This window comes from Meles meles, chromosome 10 (assembly GCF_922984935.1).
Source record: "Meles meles chromosome 10, mMelMel3.1 paternal haplotype, whole genome shotgun sequence".
Taxonomy (NCBI): Eukaryota; Metazoa; Chordata; class Mammalia; order Carnivora; family Mustelidae; genus Meles; species Meles meles.
The window spans coordinates 58,670,052-58,683,964 of record NC_060075.1 but is presented as its reverse complement, the minus strand read 5'-3'; the positions used below and the strand labels follow the sequence as shown (position 1 = coordinate 58,683,964).

Here is a 13,913-nt window from a genome sequence, read left to right as displayed (position 1 = left end):
GTATCTTCTCAATCAGCATATGCCTCCTCTTGACCAGAAATAGAAAAGCCCAGATGGCAACTCCCATTTGGCTCTAAAGCAACTCCTTGTCTCTTCGCATGCCAGGCAAGGGAAAGAATGGGGGGAAAGCTCTTCTGCTGAACTGTAATGTGGCCAGTTGTTTGCCTGGTAACTAGAAACATATCAGCATGGATCTGCCCCTAGCTTGTCCATATGCTTGGATTTACCATCACGGGGCCCAAGTTCATTGGAGTTCATTTCTTAAAATAAAAAAGAAGTGCCTGGCCTTTTTTTGTTTGGGATTTCTAGAATGTTCTAGAATGTTAACATTCTTAAATGAACTCTTTCTGATGCTCTCAAACATGTTTGATGTTTCCTTCTTTTGCACTATTGCACTTTTAATTTACTTTGGCACTTTGTTTTTAGATGTTGTTCTATGTATCAGGAATTTTCCATGTTCGCCTGAGTATTAAATGGAAACAGGGTAGCCATTGCATTTTTAGCCTGAAATCATTTTGTCCCATCTTTAAACTACTTTGGCATCCAAAAGAGTTCAAGTACCTTCAAGAGCATTATAAGTCAGATAAATGTGTACAAATGCACAGTAATGCTTCAGTTCCAATGTGAGCTATTATAAAGAGGACTAGTAGGTCTCTGGAATCAGTCCTAGATGTGAGTACCAGCACATTTATAGAGCATGGATTTAAGTATGTTATTTAATCTTTTGGGGCTCCATTTCCTCATATGTTAAATTGGGAAACAATACTTCCTATCTCATAGAGTTGAGGTGAGGATTAAATCAGATCATGCATCTCAAATTGAAGGCCTGGCTTATACTGACTGCTAAACAAATGGCAATTATCTTACTGAGAGTAACAGAACATACCTTAGAGATTGGTGTCTCAAAGATTGTGCTTTCCCCGGTGCTATAACTGAAGCTATGTGTTACAAGTGCTCTTATAGTTAGATTCCAATGTACAGTTAGATCAAATTCATTCTAGAGAAACTAGGAAGATTTTACAGATGTGAAAAAAAGAAAGAAAGAAAGAAAGAAAAGAAAGAAAAAAGAAACTAGGAAGAGTGCCAACAGATATTTATTATGAACATTATAATAATAAAAACTCTTATATTTGTTTGGTACCTCATAGTTAAGGAAACATTTGTACTTGCATATACTTACATAACCCTTATAAGTCATATGTTTATTTAGAAGAAGAGCATTCCAGGCAGAGGGAGTAGTTAGTACAACCTTCCTGAGGGAAACTGGGCCTGGAATGTTCAGCAGATAGCCAGGAGGCACATGTGGCCAGAGCAGAGTGACTGAAAGGTGAAAAGTAGGAGACAGTGGTGAGAGAGGAACCCAGGGCCAGTTGTATAGGTTCAGTCCTTGGGCTTTGCTTTGAGTAAAATAGAGAGCCACTGCAGGGAGTGAGCAGAATATCTCACTTATGTTTTATAGAGTGGCGAGGGTCACTCTTCTTGTTTTAGGGCAGACTGTGAGGGAGGCAGGATAGAAGCAAGACCATTTAAGAGCCTCCCCTTCCTCCAACCCCCACGCCAAAAAAAGGCCCAGATCTAAAAATGGTCAAATTGTGGGCCTATTTTGAAGGTTAAGGCCTCAGGATTTCCTGACAGGCAGGTTGTAGAACTATGACAAAAAGCAAGAGTCCAGGCAACAGTAAGGTTTTTGGCCTGAGCAACGGAAGGATGTCATGTTTTAGGCAAGTTAGGGCAGGTCTCAGAGGAAACATCAGAAATTCAAAATATCTATAAAGTGAAGTTTAAATACTCTCTCAGACATCTGAGAGTGTGGTTATATGACTATGTAGGCTGGAAGAATGGAAGCTTAGCAAGTTTTCTTACCTTAGAAAACAAATAAATACAACCCCAGGAGCAAAGATTATCATCTGGAGATGACCAGTTTCAACAGATCACTCATCAGTACTCAGAGAAAAAAAAATTAACAAAAACAAAAGAACTGTTCACTTATCTTTCAATTTGGCTGTCAATTATAGAACCAATTGTGTTCTTGGGCAAAGAGGGAACTCTTCCTATTACTCAACAGCAAAGAAGTAAATGTACAAAATTCTTATCACTGTGCATGCTAATTCCAAAGGGTTGTTACATATGCCTGTAAGAAGAAGAAAAATTGGTTTTTAGAATAAGCATCGATGGAAGAAATACTGTAAGAAATATGTCTTGCAGTAAGACAATCCATAGATTCCCCACAGAATCACAGAAGACCTTCCAGTTGACTAAAACTTCTGATTAAAAGTTCTGACTGAAATAAATAAAAACAAAAAAATTAAAAAAAAATAAAAGTTCTGACTGATAATCAAGTAATTGACTCTCTTTGCTCTTGAGCTGGGGGGAGGGGAGCGTGATGCCAGTTCACATATATAGTATGAGTGTTCAGTTTGAATGAGTCAACATTATCAAAAATTTGTGTTTTTATATCAAGTAAATTTGGATTTGTCTGATAGTAAATACTTTTATGCTATTTACAACTTATAGCTTATAGTTTATAAACATTAGGATAAAATAAAAATACTTAAAAAATTAGTGCTATAATTAAATTTGTGTTTTATCATTATGGGAAAAATAAAGAATCTCAGGTTCATCACTGCATGGCACATTCAACCTGAGAGGAAGGCCATGTGATCAGCTCAGGTGTTTAGAAGGCAGTGGTTGTGAGCAAAGACAAGGTGGGATGACTCGATTGTAGAAAGTCAAATGCCATATAGAAAAGTTTGGATCTTATTCTGTAGACAGTGGGAGCCATAGAAGCTGTTCAGCTGAGGGTGGATAATATTCTTTTCAAGATCTTAGGAAAATATTTTTACACATAAGGAATGTTTTGGCAATGTTATACATGTAAATATAGTGATTTTTATAAATTGTCCCATTGTCTGTTGAAAAAGTAGTTTATTTATATAGATACTATTATAAAGAAAAGCTCAAATTAACATCTTCACTATCTATCTCCAAAAATCCAGATTCATATCCTTAGATATTTATATTCAGATGTTTCATTTCCCTCAAATATCTGAAACTGAATTTGATTTTTTTACAAACATTTTTTCCAACCTCCATTTCTTGTTTATAGGGTATGTCGCTATGTCAAGAAGATTGGTTAGAAAGTGGAAATAATCTATGTTATGTCTATTTCTTCATTGCTATTTCCTTCCATATTGATCTAGATACTAAATCTTTCTTAAAAATTGTTTTCCATAAACCGTCATCTATATGAGCATTCTTTGTCTCCTCTTCATAACTTGACCAACGATTTATCATGTCACATGCACAGAACTTCCACAGTCTTCCCTGAAACATCATTTATCCTTCCTGAGCTCCTACCAATGAGTCTTTATGTTTTTGGAAGTAGCAGGATACTGTTAAGGAAAGAACACAGACTTAGAATTGGAAATACAGGTGAAACCTCTTTCTACTTACTAGCCATGGGTTCTCTCAAGTATATTCCCCAACTTTTCGGCCCTTAGCTCCTTGATTTGTTAAGACCTAATGTTTCAGTCATAATGATGCAGGAAACAAAGGCAGAAGAAAGATTGTTAAATTTCAGATTGTTAAATTTCCTTACTACCTACAGCCAGCCCATTGACAAGTCCGTCAAACAGGCAGAGTGACCTTCCTTTAAGGACTCAACTACACTGATGTTGACACTTCGCTAAGGGCAAAAAGCAATCTTAGCCCCAAACCCAGGATCCTGTAAGTCTGTGTTAACATACAAAAATACCTTTGGAAACTTCCTTTTTCTCAACACTGCCCCATCCCAAATACCTGTTGGTAATCATCCGCCAAGCATATGACCCTCTGATAGACAGCTGAAGATCTCCTGACTCAGTTTTCACTAAACAGTAATAAGTGACCTTCTGTAACAATACCTAACACCCTAGGATCCTGGAAACCTTGTTTCCAAAATACCTGGGAGGCTTATGCTACACTTTACTCCTCCCAACTTGTAAGTACATAATGGGCTACTCCTCAGAACCCGGGTGCTGCTCTTTCTGCCTACAGGTCCTATCACGGTGCTTTATTAAAACCACCTTTTTGCACCAAAGACGTCTCAAGAATTCTTTCTTGGTCATCAGCTTCAAACCCTAATGTCTTCCTACATCAATAGGGTTATGATGAGGGTTAAATAAGAGGAGGTGTTAGAGTGTCCAAGGCATTCAACAGGTCCTGGGCAGAATGGTGGCTGCACATGATTTCATCCTCTTCTCACTAAGTTCTGGATGGCTTCCTTCAGTCTGTCATGTGAAATCTCAATTGCCCTCTAGTTTTCACCCATGGTTCTTCTCTTTGTGCACATCAGAGGATGATACTAGCTGTCCTCTTCTAGTTAGCAAGACCAATTGGTTGTGTCACTTTTGAGCCACAGCATTTAATCGTTGGGATAAGACCCTCCAGTACTCTCTTGCTCTGGTGAGGGTTATTGAAAGTCCTCTTGTTAGGATGGTAGGACTGCAAGATCACAGCAGACCAGACTGCTGAGTCACTGCACAGAGGGTTGCCCCAGGGTGTCTCCAGCACCTGCAGGACATTTTATATGAGCAATAAAGAAGCTTTTGTTATGTTAAGCCACTGGAATTTCAGGATCTTTTATACCACAGCACAACTGTATCTGTCTTATTAAAACCTTGGATTCTCTCCATATTTAGCCTTACTGTAACTATCTAATCTGATTTCCTCTCGGACTTAATGCCATCTGTCTTCTTTACTCGTAAGTGATTTCATTTGTTTATACCTTTGTGTGTTTGCTCAAGATTTTCTTTCTTTCCTCCTTATGTCTACCTCGATGAAATATTGCCAATGTAGTAGAGCCCAAATTTCTAGGCCTCATAGTTATAGATGAAATAATTTTGCTGTTAAGTTTAAATAACTTAAAACATTTACATCCTAGTTGCTTTGTCTGACTTAATAAGCCTTAACAGCTCCATCCCAGCAGCCTCTGCATCTTCTGCCTTTTTCTAACGCTATGGGCTGGTTTCCTGGTTCCCAGATGTCTCTTCCTTCTAATTTTGAGTTTAGTACTCTAGGGTTTATCGCTTGAAAGCGTCCCTTTGATCATGGATCTTCCCAGCTCAGAACTTTTCCATAGCACTCCTGTAGGCAAAGAACTGAGATATAGGGTTCAGATATTTTAACTTGACTTTATGACCTGTCCCAGATTTTTCTTCGACTACTTTTCTATGGAAGCATAACCTGAGCTTTCTTACTTCCATGATTGTGTCTATGCCATTTATCCAGCTGGAATGCCATCATTGCAGGCTATAAGAATTCCATATATCCAAAAAACTCTAACCAGAATGGAAGCACTTGATAAATGAGACTACATTAAAATTAAGATGGTTTCACTATCAAAAGACTGGGTTAATGGTGTTTACATTTACTACATTACTATGAATAAATGAGAAAAAAATGACAGTCAACACAAATACAGATAAAATACCCAAACAACCATTTCACAAAGAAAAGAATCCAAAATGACCTATAAATATGTGAGAAAGCATTTTATTAGCAGTCGGGGAAATACAAATGAAAACCACAATGAGAAACCATTACATACTCACCAGATTATTTAAAATTAAATAATCTGAGAATATTGAACATCAAAAAGGAGGTAGAACCATAGAACCATAGAACTTACTCAGCATGTAAGAACATTATTAGAGCTACTTGGTTAAAGAAAAAAAAATTAGCATTATCTTTTAAGATTAAATATGCACATAAATGATGACCCAGCAATTAAATACTTAAGTGTGATTATTGGGCCAAGATTCCAACACAAAAATGTTCAAAGTAGCATTATTCATAAGAGCCAGAAATCTGGAAACCACCCAAAAGCACATCAAAGAAAGAATGGATTAATAAATAATCATACTGTGTAATACAGCACTGAGAGTAAATGAGGAAGTTCCATGGATCTCATGGGTGAATATTAAAACCACAATGTTGAGCAAAAGAAGTCAGACTTAGAAGAAAGCATACTGCCAGTTTCCAATTTCTTGAAATTAAAAAATAGGCAAATAGGCAAAAGTGAACTATAATGTTTAGGGATTCAAAATTAAATAACAAAACTATAAAACAAAGCAAGGATATGATTACCATCATATTTAATAAAGAAACTTCCTCTAAGGGATGAAGGAATAAATTGAGGTTAATTCTGAGATGGGTAAGATGATGGCTACATGAGTATGTGTTTTACAATTTTTCACTTTGTGTGTTTTTGTGTTTCTGTGTTCTATTTAGCAAAAAGAAAAAAAATTAAAAATCCTCTGCCTATTTCAAGACTTATTTCTCTATGGAATTCATTCTGATAACCCTACTCCGTAAGTTATCTTTCTCTTCTGAATATTAAGAGTCATTAAAGGCATAAATCTATTAGGCATTGCATTATGACATTGCTTCATGGTTATCTTGAAGTATTAGGTACCTATTTTATAGTGGCTCAAATCGTATTTTATTACAGATCATCTTCCACCCAGCTCTTAACCCCTAATGGAATGATGTACACATACAAGATATCCAATTTTTTTGTTTGTTTACATAATAAGAGCTCTGTTTGGAATTTAATACAAAATTATAGATTATAGATATTGGGAATACATTATTTAAGTAGTTTAAAAAGAAGATTTTATTTATTTGAGAGAGAGAGAGTGGGAGGATGGGGAGGTACAGAGGGAGATGGAGAAGCAGATTCCCCACTGAGCGGGAAGCCTGACTCAGGGCTCGATCCCTGGACCCTGGTTTCTTGATCTGGGCAGAAGGCGGGCAATTAGCGACTGAGCCACCTAGGCACCCCTCAAGTACTTATTTCTGGAAAGTTCAAATCGTACTGTATCATGACAATACTATGACCTGCAAAGAGTATATACTGGGGACAAAGAATTCTGAGTTCTAGTTCTTCCTTTTCTAGATACTGGCTTAACTAAGCCACTTAAGTTTTCTAGGTATTAAGTTCTTCATGGATGTGGCATTTGGACTAAATTCTATTTTTCTAGTTCTAATATTCCACAAGTCTTTCAAATATATTATAAAAGGACCCCAGAAAAAATGTTCAGAATCTCTTCAGCAATTCGTGTCCAAAAAAAAGAAAAGAAAGGAAAATCTACAGGTTAGAGGGGAGAACTTTTGGCAAACAAGAGACCTGGTATTCTTGAACAGGTTATTTATTTATTTATTTTAATTGAAGGAAAGCTTAGTATGTTTCAAATAAAAAGGCATACAGAAAAGAGAGAGAAAAAAATTTGTGCTACACAACAAACTACTTTTGCTTTTTCAAGAAGAATGAGGAGATGAGTCACTAACTGACTCTGTGACCAAAACATCACAGAGGAAATTCAGAAACAGAAGCTGGCTTGACGGAACTGAAACAGTCATCAAAGAGATAAAGATATACATGACTATTTTGCACAGACCAGGACCTGAGGTATTCAGTTGCCTTGATTTTGCTGTTTCGGAAGAAAATAGTTTATTCAAATTTAGGTGGTAATCATCAGATTATTGGTAAACTGAATGGTCATGAAATGACAATTGCTCAAGAGGTAGAAATTTTGAAGGTTATTTATTTCTGATACCCAGCCATTAATTGCGTTTGAATCAGTTCTTAAAATACCAGCTGAGTAGTCATCGAGAATATTCTTGAATATCTCCAATGACATTCTAATATGGATTAAGACTGAGATCTTAGTAGCTTCTGTTGTTGCAGTAGTCATTTCAAAGATTATTGTCATCGTCGCTTTATATGGAGAGATTATTTCACAACTCGCCCACAAATGGTTTCATTTTTGTTTGTTTTACATCATAATATATATATTGGACTCTCTTCCGTTTTGTTTACTGTAACCAGGGACACATAAGGAGCAGTATTTTCTGAGGGTGGGGTTGCATGCTTATATTTCAAATATTAGCATGAATCCATGATTTTGAGCACCAGACTTCTATAAGCTCTTTGTGGTGAGCTAAAAAAACCAAACAATTCTTATCCCTCTGATTGTCATGGGACAATTCTATTTCATTTTTGAAGACTGAATGCAGTTTGACTAAGTCATGGTAAACCTACTAGATGATTTGCTGCCCAAACATAAGGATCCTTTTGTACCCAAGGCTGAAATGAAGTTACCTAGAGACAAAGTTAAAGTTGTTTTGTTTTGTTTTTTCTTTAAATATATCTAAATACCACACAGAACACAGAGCTGATTTAAATTACTTCCTCTCTCTGGTTTTTTCTGCTTCTTTGTTACGGAGAGTTTCTGTATGAAATTGAAAATTAATATCCTGGAAAACATGTTCCAACCTTTAGGTGTTTTGCTATAGGAATGGGTAATATAAATCAGATAAAATTATCACTTTGTTTGTAAAAAGTACTTGAAGAAACAGATACAAATTAGATAGTTTCTTAAATAGAATGATTAAAAATGAGTAAGCACTAGACAATTCTATTACCTTTGTAGAAGTGTAGAGCCAAAAGTGTAAGTGTGAATGCATCATGTGTTTTCAGATTCTGTCAGATGAGACACTCCAGTCCTGACACTACCGGGGAAGTCCATGCCTTGAGGCACTAAGCATGTCCCTGCATTCAGTGCCCTCAATATACTTTACTTAGATGTGCCAAAGTGACACACTTTCAACTTTTCTTTGAGCTCTCAGTCAGGAGATCAGTGGATTCTTCTCTAAGACTCTCATGATTTGGACACTGCTTGCTCTAGTAACTTCTCTGTGAGAAATACAACTTCATGTTATCTCTGCACATGCTTTTGACTGTGGCATCCTCTGTGCTTTAGGGTAATTCATCCCCTATCATGGGTAGAATGCTTATGACTTTCATCTTTCACTTATTATATCAAAAATAAACCTGTATAGAATTAGGGATTTTTATTACAGCCACAGAAGAGGACTGCTCTTTTTGGAGAGGCTGCTTGTCAACTTCCCACCCAGAGATCGCTTTTGATTTGACTGTAGGTTAGAGTCATCTGTTCCAGGGGTTGATGTCAGCAGCACTTCTGTGAAAACATGACTATCACATTCTCCTTGACCAAGAAAGGCCTCCAGTCTTGGACTTCTACATATTTTGATAATTTACGAGCCTTTATCTTCTTTATTTCTTCAGTATGTAGGTCAATGAATAGAAGTATTCTATGTTTCAAGCAGGAAACCCTCGGGACACATAGTGTACCCTGCAGAAATTTGTTACTATCTGATTTGTTTGTGGAGCCTATTACATAAATCACAGCGCTGATAAAACATAAATGTTACTGGCTTTGTGTTGCAAAAAATTGGCCAATTTAATATGTTGGAAATATTCTTTATCTCTACCACTTAATTATATCGTTTGCTAAATTTGTGGTATCTCTCTAGCTTTCTGACAAAGACAAATCATTTATCAAATTGCAACTTTAACTCCTAGTAAATGAATAGAATGAATTAGTAAATTACATAGTGCATAGACGATAGGTGCCATGGAAAAAGGGAAATAGATGAGAGACATGGCATTTGAGAGGCAGAGTGTGGAACAGTGTCAAGGTACTTGTAAACAGACTCTTCAGGGAAGACCTCATTATAATTTGGCTATTAAATACATCAAAAGTACTTAATATTGAAGTATTGCAAATAAAATCTTAGGGTATGTGCTTCCATGCAATATTTTTCACTTATAGACTCTGGCTAGATGCATATAAAGGCCACACTTGACTGAAAAAGCACTCAGGATTTCCTAAAGAGAGAACTTTGACATAATTTTCAATTACCTAAGCAAGTTAAAATATTAACTTCGTAGTTAATCTTCACTTTCATTCTAGCTAATATGAGAGTTGAATCAGGAATATTAAGTTTTGGCAAAATGGCCCGATTTCATTTTATCATTTTTGTGGCTACTACTTTTTTTTTCTTTTGTAGATGTCAATAGTAAGGTAAAATACATAAAATCAAATAACAGATGAAGGTTAAGAAAGTAAATCTTAGGTACTGAAAGTTTTACAGTTAAGGAGCATTATTTAACATGAATGGCTTCTTTAAAATTCTGCCATTTAAAATCCAGTTGTACATTTGAGCCAATATTTCATTGTGCTGTTTTATTTTTTAGAAGACATTTTTATAAACCCCATGCTTTTCACATCTGTTATCCAACTAAAAAAAAAAAAAAAGATTACCAAACTGACTGTAAACCAATAAAATATGTCAACACATCACTTCTTGCATCTATAAAAATACTAATTTTTAAAAAATTTACCTTGGCCACTTGAACACTTGAAGAGCCAACAAAAATGGACAGTTTATGTTAAGTAAAAATGCTATTCATCTTTGTAACATGAACACACCACACACATTTTGAAATTTAAGCCGATATTCTTGGAATAGATATAGTTCACAAATGGATTTATTTAGGTCATTGCCACTTAAACTCTTTCCAAAAGCAGAGTTAGCATCCAGAGAGTAGCATGCAAAAAAAAAAAAAAAAAAAAAAAAAAAAATCGCCTTGTTTGCTTTTAGTTGCTGAATGATGTTCCCTGAATCAGCTCACACATGAAGTGGTCCCGTTCTCTTTAGAATGTGGGTCTGCTTTCCCATTCTTTTTGTTTATCTTTAAAGACAGTATTACTTGAAATTGTTTTAAAAGCTTTTAGTCTTTTAAAAAAAATTATTTATTAACATATAATGTATTATTAGCCCCGGTGGTACAGGTCTGGGAATTACCAGGTTTACACACTTCACAGCACTCACCATAGTACATACCCTCCCTAATGTCCATAACCCAACCACCCTCTCCCCACCCCCTCTCCCTCTGGAAACCCTCAGTAAAAGCTTTTAGTCTTATTCTAGCTCACTCCAGTAGTGCATGGAAGCAGAGATCTGACCATGTGGCAAATATAATTATTTTGCTCACTTGCTGTCTACCCCTTCAAAATTTCTTCTTTGCCAGTGGAAACACATCAGTTCAAATATTTACCCCTTGGGGAATGTGATCCCTTTCTCCATTTTAGAGAGAAATTCTGGTTTCTCAAATATTTAAAGAAATATTTGAATTAATTACTTTTTCTTTAATTCATTAGTTTAAGTCATCAAGTTCACACAGTGAGGTGTGAGGAGTTATCTGTTGACAGTCTTCTGTGAATATTTTCCTGCTTTTTGAAGGGGTCACTTATTATCTGCTTCAACCCACTGAGGAAAAGGATGGGAGTTTGTTAAAGTATTACCATTTTTGATATTAGAAAACCAAGGGAAAGACATTTTGCTTTAGGAGTAAGACAATACTAAGGATGGCAGCCTGGGGAGATAAAAGAGACCTAATTTTGATAATATTCTTTAGCTACTGACTTAATCAAGACTGTATCTGTCCCACTTCTGGACTTGTCTTGTTCCTTCATTCGTCAGATATTCATGAGGACCTCCTAGGTACTAAGAATTGTTCTAAGTGCCAGGGATATAGCTTTGAAAAAAAAATTTTTTTAAATCTCAATGCAAGGAGGCTAACGTTCTGGTGAGGGAAGCCAGACTCTAAACACAATGAATTAGTAACTTAAAATGTGTCTTAGGACAAGCCACTATAACAAAATACCACACAGTGGGTAGATGATAAACAACACAAGTTTATTTCTCACAGTTCTAGAAGCTGGAAGTTCAAGTACAAGGGGACAGGGTTGGATTCTGGTGGGAGCCTTCTTTCAGGTGGCAGACTGCCAGCTTCTTATACCTTCACATGTCCTAGGGCAGAGAGGAAATAAGCTCTGTCCTAACTCTTATAAAGGCACTAATCCTATTTATAAGGGATGCACCCTCGTGACCCCATCTAATCTTGATTATCTCTCAAAGCCCTTACCCCCTAATACCATCATAGCAGGGGGTAGGGTTTCAAGATAGACATTTTGGGGGGACATTTGGCCTATAGCAAAGGTGATGAGTACAATGAAGAAACTAAATCAATAGGGGATAAGGTATGCTGGAAGGTGGGTCGTACACAGAGTCCTAAGTGAGAAGGTGGCATCATATCAAAGATAACAAGGAAATATGGGGGAAAAATTTCCCTAGTGATTTTTCCCTCTGTTATTAGAAGCATGCTTATTAATATTAAAATCATGTGTATTTTACTCCGGTTTTCATAGCAACTCACAGTGTCCTGCTTCTCCATCTGTGTGTATTTGCATTTTTTGAGATCTGGTGTCATGGACAATTCAGATGACTTCTGTGAATGTGTTATCTTTGATAACACAAAGATAACACATTCACAGAAGTCATCTGAATGATTAGTCATCTGAATGACTAATCAGGACTGATTATCTGCTGAGACAAATTCCCTGCTTTCTCTATTTCTGAGTCAATTTCTTGTTGCTTCTGACATTTACTTTCTAGTAAGGTGGAGAAAAAAGGATTTGCAGGTGGACATTGAAGTCTGTGATTTTATGCAAATCTCTAGCGCTTTAGCCATAATAACAATAGCCAATATTTATTAAACCCTTGTCATACTCTGGGTAATAGCCCAAACCCTCTGCATTTATTATTGCTTTTAATCCACTCAGTAGACCAATGGGCATGTGGATTTGTATTGTTACCATTTTTTACTTTAAAAAACCCAGAGCAAAAAAGCTTAAACTTTGCAAAAGTCATGGAGTAAACAGGAGAACTGACTCATAGCAAGGGATTGAGGTCCAGAGCCCAGGAAATTAGACATGAGATAAAAATTGTTATTTTTCAGGTGAATACTGATAATTATTAAAGAGCTCATGAGAGAATGAATAATTTTTGTTCTCTGATGGGCTGGAGTCAATGTAAAGCACAAGAACCCATGGTAAAAGCTTATAATGATAAAAATTACTTGCTAATTTCTAGTCTTACAAATTTAGATCAAAGGAAAGTTAAGAAGAACTACCAATATTGATTCCATTTGCAGCTAAATTACATTAAAATGCACTATGTATTTTGTTATAACCTATAATAAACAGTGAAGCAGAACGTATTTTATTAACACAATACCTTCAATTTCTTACATTCCCAAACTTCTGAATTCGATAGTCATCCATAGTGAATGTTTCCAAGAGAAAGCCCATGGTTAGGTTATATCTGATATTGACTCTGGATAAAGGAAGGATAGGATAAGAAAAACTCAAATAGGAGGGAAGATAAGGGAAATTGAGCTTCTGTTCTCGCTCATGGGGATCTAGGAGTGGGATCTATGTGTGGATGAACTCTAGGGAATGGTGAAGGACATTCCAAAGTATTACAAAATGTTAGTCCCCAGGATGGTAATAGGTCTTTGGCTAATAACCAAGTACAGTTTTAGGTGAGAAAGCAATTTTGTGAAGACCCAAAGTAACAGATCTTTAATTTGCCAACTTGTCTTATCAAATTTGACATATGAGGGAACATTTTCTGCTATGTTTCCTAAAATTATTGATCTAAGGAGAAATTCCTTATTTCCTGCCTTCTTTAGCAGGGTATCTTCTAGGGCTTAAATTCCATGACAGACCTTTTGGGAAATACTGAAGAATGACGGACATGTCTGAGAATATCTGGGAATTCTACTGAGTGCCCCAGAGAGTTCTCTAGGAACCAGGGGGAAAATGGTTGCTAAGGTAAGAGAAGAATGTGAGTTGAGCCATTCCCATGCATGAGCCTAACTTTGGGACTGGAATTTTCTTCACAAGAGCCAGGCCCATTACAGATTCTGCCATTGGGCAAGGTGGTATTACAAATAGCTGGCATCTTAGGAATCATAGAAAGTTGTCAAATGTTGGTTGAATATCTGCAACCTGATGACTGAAATTTTTGTATGGAAATAGAGTTGAGATTATTCCAAATATACATATGCCCAATGTTTCCTAACCAAATGTCCTTTCATTATGTTGTGACTTGTTTGTCCATGAATGCCCTCACACCCTGTCTGCCCCAAGCAGTTCTTA

The 13,913-nt window shown here is 36.3% G+C and overlaps 1 pseudogene; it reads right to left on the bottom strand.

Annotated features, from left to right (window-relative positions):
* Positions 1 to 13,061, bottom strand: part of LOC123951521 — a 31,186-nt pseudogene extending 18,125 nt beyond the window's left edge.
* Positions 13,062 to 13,913: the final 852 nt, after the last annotated feature.